At 48.1% G+C, this 6,987-nt stretch overlaps 1 long non-coding RNA gene across 1 annotated transcript; it reads right to left on the bottom strand.

Moving 5' to 3' along the window:
• Positions 1 to 5,151: 5,151 nt before the first annotated feature.
• LOC121022792 (uncharacterized) lies at positions 5,152 to 6,951 on the bottom strand. Its single transcript, XR_005787112.1, has 2 exons — positions 5,997 to 6,951; positions 5,152 to 5,586 (listed from the first exon to the last, which is right to left on the bottom strand). It is a non-coding gene; the product is annotated as an uncharacterized LOC121022792 (long non-coding RNA).
• Positions 6,952 to 6,987: the final 36 nt, after the last annotated feature.

Below are 6,987 nucleotides of genomic sequence, written 5' to 3'. Positions count from 1 at the left end.
TTGCTATTTTAATTCCGTTAAGGTATGTTTTATGGCCCAGAATGTGGTCTATCTTGATGAATGTTTCACATGAGCTTGAGGAGAATGTGTGTTCTGGTGGTGGTGGTGGAAGCAGTCAATAGATGTCTACTATATCCAGTTGATTGATGGTGTTGAGTCCAACTATGGGTCTGTCCATTTCTGAGAGAGGGGTGTTGAAGTTTCCAAATGTAAAACTGGATTCATCTATTTCTCCTGAAATTCATTAGTTTCTTCCTCAGGTATCTGACACTCTTGTTAGGTGCCTACCCATCAAGGATTGCTATGTTTACTTGGAGAATTAACCCTTTTATCATTATGTATGTCCCTCTTTACCTCTGATGATTTTCCTTGTCCTAAAATCTGCTTTGTCTTAGGTTAATAAAACTCCAGTTTTCTCTGTTTTATTGAGATATAACTGACACACTTACAAACTGTATGTTTAAGGTGTACAGCATAATATTTGATTTACATATATTGTGAAATGATCACCACATAAGTTTAGTTAAGATCCGTCATCTCACGTACATACAAAATAAGGGGGGGAAAAGGAAAGAAAGAAAAGAGAAAAGAAAAGAAAAAAGGAAAAGAAAAGAAAAGAAAAAAGAAAAGAAACCTTTTTCTTTGTGATGGATCTTTTAGGGATTTATTCTCACCATTTTTTATATATGCCATCCAGAAGTGTTCGTGGCAGTCACCATGTTGTACATTATACCCCTAGTGCTTGTTTATCTCATAACTGGAAATTTGTACCTTTGGCCACCTTCACCCACCCAGTTTCCTTTTGATTAGTGTTAGCCTGGTGTGCCTTTCTCTTTCCCTTTACTTTTAACCTATCTGTGTCTTTATATTTAATGTGGGCTTTTTGTGGACAACACAGGGTTGGGTCATGTTTTTTATCTACTCTGATAGTCTCTCTTTTAATAGGCATTTAGGTCATTTACATTTAAACTGATTATTGATATAGTTGAATTCGTATTTACCATATTTGTGACTGTCTGCTATTTTGATGCCTTTGTCTCTCTTTCTTGTTCTTTTTTCCTTCCACTCTCTTTCTGGCTTCTCAGGTTTTGAGTATTTTTATATTATTCTGATTTTTCTCTTCCTTTAGCATATCAATTATACTCTTTTAAAATGCGTTTGTGGTGGCCCTAGACTTTGCAATTTACCTTTACAATTAATCTAAATCTGCTCTCATATATTTTCACAATACCACTTCAGTAGTGCAAGTATCTTACAACAGGGTATCCCTAATTCCGACCCACCCCCATCCCCTATAACATTGCCATCACACATTTCCCTTACTCAAGAGCTATATTCATCCGATATATTGCTATTGTTATCCTGAATAAACTGATAGATCAGTTAAGTATAAGAAAAATAAAATATTTTATTTTACCTTCATTTGTCCCTTCACCAATCGTCTTCATTTCTTTATGTAGAGCTGAATTGTGACCCATGTCCTTTTTCTTCTCTCTAAAGAACTTCTATTAACATTTCTTTCAAGGCTGGTCTTCTGGTGACAAATTTCCACAATTTTTGTTTATATGAGAAAGTCTTTATTTCTCCCTCACTTTTGAAATATAATGTCACTGGATACAGAATTCTAGGTAGGTGGATTTTTTTTTCTTTCAACAATTTAAATATTTCATTCCACTCTCCTCTTGCTTGCATGATTTCTAAGAGAGATCTGATGTAATTCATACCTTTGTTCTTCTTTTGGTAAGGTGAGTGTTTTCTTCCCCTCTGCCTTCTTTCAAAATTCTTCTTTGAGTGAGACAGGAAGGCTAGAGAGGGCTGGGGCTGGATATCTTCCTTCCCTCAGTAGGTGAGGATGTATTAAAATCTGTATTGGATTTTGCACATGGGAGACCATGTGAACACCCTGGAAGAAGACCACCACCTACAACCACCTACAAGTCTGAGAGAAATGCCTTAGAAGAAACCAGCCCTGCTGACTCCTTGGTCTTGAGCTCGTAGCCACCAGACCTTCTGAAGGCTAAGAGACAGGACATCCACCGCCAGAACCCCCAGCATCCAAGGGTATAAAAGGAACAGACTCACTGCAATGAGAACCCTCATCAGACAAAAGGGGAGTGAGAACCATCCAGGCTGCCTGGCCAGCTCCTATTGGGTGGGTACAGAGAGGACTCCCCTGTTACACTAATTGACTTTGGAATGTCAAGACAACCTTACACTACTGGGATAAGTTCCGCTTGGCCATGGTTTATAATTATTTTTATACATTGATGGTTCTATTTGCTAGGAGTTTGTTGGGAGATTTTTTTGTGTCTATATTTATCAGGGATATTGGTCTTTTAGTCTTCTTGCGATGTGTTTGCCTGGTTTGGTATCAGAGTAGTATGGCCTCACAGGATGGATTGGGAGGTATTCTTTTCTTTTCCTTATTTTATTTATTGGGGGGGAGGGATATTCTTTTCATTTACATGTTTTGTCAGGGTTTGTGAAGGAGTGTTAGTAATGCTTTAAATATTTGACAGAATCGTTAGTGATGCCATCTGGGCCTGGCCTTCTCTTCATGGGAATTTTTCTATATTATTAATTCAATCTCTTTACTTCTTGTAGATCTACTCAGATTGTTTCTTTTGAGTCAGTGTGTTTGTGACTTTCTAAGAATCTGTCCATTTCATCCAAGTTATCTAATTTGTTGGCACACGAGGAGGGGGTCAGCTGTAGGTTCATTTTTCCCTCATCTTACCCATTCCTCCAGAAATGGTTCTTTCTCTGAGGTCAAGATATGAAGGGGAATGCTGAGAACAGGGAAGGAGGAAGCATTCTGCTGAGGGCACCAGTGCTCTAGAGCGAGGCTTTTCAAAGGCAGGAGAACTAAGGGGACAGGAGGCCCCGAAGAAGGAGTGGGCAGTGTGGGCAACTCCTGAGAGACCTCGTTCGCAGCTGCCGTGAGGACAAAATGCGGGAGTGAGGAAGAAATGATCAAAGGTTTCCTGGGTGGCAAGATCCCTGTGCGAGAGACCTTTGAGGAATTTCACAATGCAGTCTTAATTACTTGTTCAAGATTTCAAAACTTGTGCCCTTGGGAGTGGCCCTGCTCAGCAGCTGAAGCTGGGGTGACACAAGTCCAGTATCACTGCTGGCCACGCTGCCACCTGTATCTCCTTTTCTCACCTGCTTCTCCCTTTCTCTCTTGGCCTTCTCCACCCCCCATCTGCACCCGTACACCTGCTCCCAATGTCCCCTCCTCATCCCCATACTTCCGTGGCTCAGTTCGTGGCAAGGCTCCCTGATACCGGCTCCCATCATCAAAGCTTTTTCCAGGGCTGTTATCAGCAGCGGCTGAGAGTTTATGGGGTACAGAGTGCACTCACGGAGGGTCCATCTTAGGGTATGGGGATGACCTTGACATCCCCAAATCAGCGGCCTCAGGGCCCTTCCCATGCTGGTTATGGCAGATGCACACCCTCCCTCTGTCTGACATGCCCCCTCAGTTCCTCTGACAAAAGGAAAAGAGCATGCCTTTCAAGGAAGAGTTCACGGTCAGAACTGGAGTGGATTTAGAAATTGGGATGTTCTTGGTGACACAGAAAACTGTGAGGGGCCTTCCACAGAACTCGAGAGGTGGTGATAGCCAGTGCCTAGAATGGGCTAGGCTTTCTCCTCTCTGCCCTCAGCACTGACGTGCCTTTACCATGCCATTCTACAGATGAGGAAACGGAAGCACAGAGAGGTTACGTAGCATCCAAGGTCACCCAGCTATGGGATGGTGGAAGCAGGATTTGATCCCGACAGTCTGGCTAGGAGATTGTGCTCTTGATGGTGACACTTTCTGTCTGAAGTAATAATGAAAAGGAGATAGTGCAGTTGTAGAGAACTTGCTTTTGAGAAATTATACTGTGGAGAGGAAAATGAATGTGCATTTAGGGGAAACACAGCATGGGCCGATGTGGGACATCTCTCTCTGCCTGGAGGAACGTGTATGCAGTGCCTCAGGGTTGGAGTGGGGCTCAGTGAGGCGTCCACGGGGGGCGCACTGGGGTCTTTGCCAGTGAGGCTGCAACTCAGGGCCCTGCAATGCCCACCGAGCTGTGCGGGGCCCGCAGTCTGTCCACAGGCCGGGACACGCCCACACCTGCTGCTGTTTTGCCTGTGCAGAATCCCAGCACACTGCAGAAGCTAAGTCAGCAGCCCGCAGGTCAAGGGAGCTGGGACCCCATACAGAACTCACGACAGTCACACACACACACACACACACACACACACACACACACACCCCAACCTCTCCCAGAGCTGAGGCCGAACTCTGCTAAGGGCTTGTTCCCAGGACCCTGACCCCCAGGAGACACCCAGTCCACTCCTCTGCTTTGCTGGGTGTTACCCACACCATGGTCCGGAGTGAGGGTCTTGTCCCTGCTTTGGGCTGGACCTGGTTGAGGCTGCTTCAACACAGAAGGCCTGGACACCGGCCCCACCTCTCTGGCTCTGTGGGAACAGTGAGATGTATTCATGTTCACAAACATCCTTTAAAAGCACAAAGTGCCACCCTCGTGTGCTGGCGGCAGCCCCTCCAGCCTCTCTGCTGCCAACCTCGCCCTGTCCAGGCAGCTGCCTGGTGTGGAGGGCAGTCAAGGGGGGGATTCAGGGAGTAGAAGAGAGGGAGGGGGTTACCTGGGGTAGATGTGAGTGTGGCTAAACAGATCCATACCTCTGAAAGCCTGAGCCCTCCTCATGGAGACGTGGGATCTATTTGTCTTAAATATACAAAAAAAAAAAAAAAAAAAAGTTAGGGCTAAATGGGCGCCTCCGTGGGTCCCCTCCTGGTGGAGGCGGCAGGGCAATAGAGGCTCCCAGGACTCTGGGCTCTCTCCCCAGGGAGCAGCTCTCAAAGCTCCTGTGGAAGCAGGACTGAACACAGGGATGGCTTACGGCAAATAAACATTAAAAAAAATTTTTTTTTAAAGCGTGGCTTGGTTGGTTACGTGTCTGACTTCGATTCAGGTCGTGATCTTGTGGTTCTTGAGTTCAAGCCTTGCGTCAGGCTCTGTGCTGACAGCTCAGAGCCTGGAGCCCGTTTCAGATTCTGTCTCTCTCTCTACCCCACTCCACTTGCCCTCTGCCTCTCTCTCTCTCTCTCTCTCCCCCCCCACCAGAAATAAATAAACATTAAAAAATTTTTTTATTTAAAAACAATGGGTAGAAGGCAGTGAATATTCCAGAACACCTGTTCTTGCAGACAGTTTCACAGAAATGCTCAGAGAGATACTGTGTTCATTTTCTATGACTGCTCTAACAAGATACTACAAAGTTGGTGGCTTAAAACAACACACATTTATTCTCTCCCAGCTCCAGAGTTCAGAAGTCCAAAATCAGTGTCACTGGGCTGAGTTCCCCGTGTTGGTTCAGCCACACTCCCGTGGAGGCTCTAGAAGGTGTGTCCTCACCTCGCATTTCCAGCCTCCAGTGCTCTGTTCCTGGCGCTCCTAGGCTCATGGCGTCTTCCTCCAACTTCCAAGCCAGCAGTCTAGCATCTCGCTTCACAGTCACGTTGCCTTCTCCTGGGCCAAGTCTCCCTCCGCCTCTATCGTGTGACACCTGAGATGACATTTACAGCCCACCTGGGTAACCCAGGACGATCTTCCCATCTCTAGCCCCCGAGTTCAATCTGCAAAGCTGCTTTTGGCACGTGAGGGGGACCTTCACAGATTCCGGGGGTTACGGCCTGATATCTTCGGGGCCTATTATTCAGCTGACCACAGATACACTCACTCAAACACAGTATAAAGTGGCCACATAGACAGACCCAGACACACACACACACACTCCTCACCTCCAAACCTCTTCTCATCAGCCTGCTCAAGCCAGGCTTGGGAAGCCACACAACTCTTCCCTTTCCCCCATGACAGCTTCCTTTCCGATAACATTGTGCAAGTCCCTCCCTCGTTCCCAGTGTCCCTTCCATCTAAGAAGCCCTTCCTCACTCCTGCCTTCAGAATTTAACCTACCTTGAGGCCTCCAAGCTGAAGGCCTAGTTCTGAGCCAGCCCCTTTCTTCACACCATCCACCCTACTCTGCAGGTACCTGCTCACAGCTGTGCCTCACTGCCACACCCTATGGGTTCTCAGAGAACACCAACTGAAACAAGGATTAGAGGAAAATCAAAGGTCAGCACGCAGAACTCTTAAAGGGGGAGTGCGTCCAGTGCCTGAGTCTGGGAGCTTGGTGACTGGTGGACTGACATCTGGGCGCTGGCTGAGCTAGGCCACTCGGGTCTGGGGCATGGGTGGGGCTGGACAGCTCCCCTAGAACACGGCTCTAATCAACCTAGGGAGAGAGAAATAACCTCTCTGATCCCCACACCTGCCCCTCAGTGCCAGTCCTAAGGGCCAGACTCCATGGACCAGCCAGAGGACTTCCAGTCCGGGTGAGTGCTGGCTTTCAGGGTGGTCACACGGGAAGCGGCTGGCCCCAGCCTGTGGGGGCCTCACCTCATTCTGCCCACTCCCTGGGGCTTCACACAGCTGATCCACAGCTTTCCCCCAGTATCTCCCAGGCTCAGGATTCTAGGGACTCTATTCGCACAGAAGGCACCCTTGGTGTCTGTTCCCCACCAGGGACTCAGACTCAGCCCCTGGTGCAAGGCGCCCAGCCTGGGCCACCAAAGGGTGCAGTGACATGAGTGTGATGGGGAACTCAGGCACGCAGAGTGGGCGGTGTGGGTGGTGAGTGTGGCTCTCCGCCCAGGCTCCCAAGGAAGGGAAGGGAAAGAAGGGAGGGAAGGGCAGAGCACAGGCCCTTGTAGGCACCCTCATCTTAGGCTTTTGAGCCGGCCCGGCCAGGTGTGTGGAAGAACACAGGAAGGAGGGTGCAGGGCGAGAAGGGGGTCCCCCAGCGCTTGGGTCAGCGGTGGCCAGCGCCTGCCCCCAGTGACCTCTATCACAACCAGGGGCAGCGCCGTCAGAGGCAAAGCCTTGGGGCAGAGCACCGCCCGCCCCC

This window comes from Herpailurus yagouaroundi, unplaced genomic scaffold, assembly GCF_014898765.1.
Source record: "Herpailurus yagouaroundi ecotype Mexico unplaced genomic scaffold, PumYag 438, whole genome shotgun sequence".
Taxonomy (NCBI): Eukaryota; Metazoa; Chordata; class Mammalia; order Carnivora; family Felidae; genus Herpailurus; species Herpailurus yagouaroundi.
Note: the sequence above shows the minus strand (reverse complement) of the source record. Positions and strands in the feature narration are given on the sequence as shown.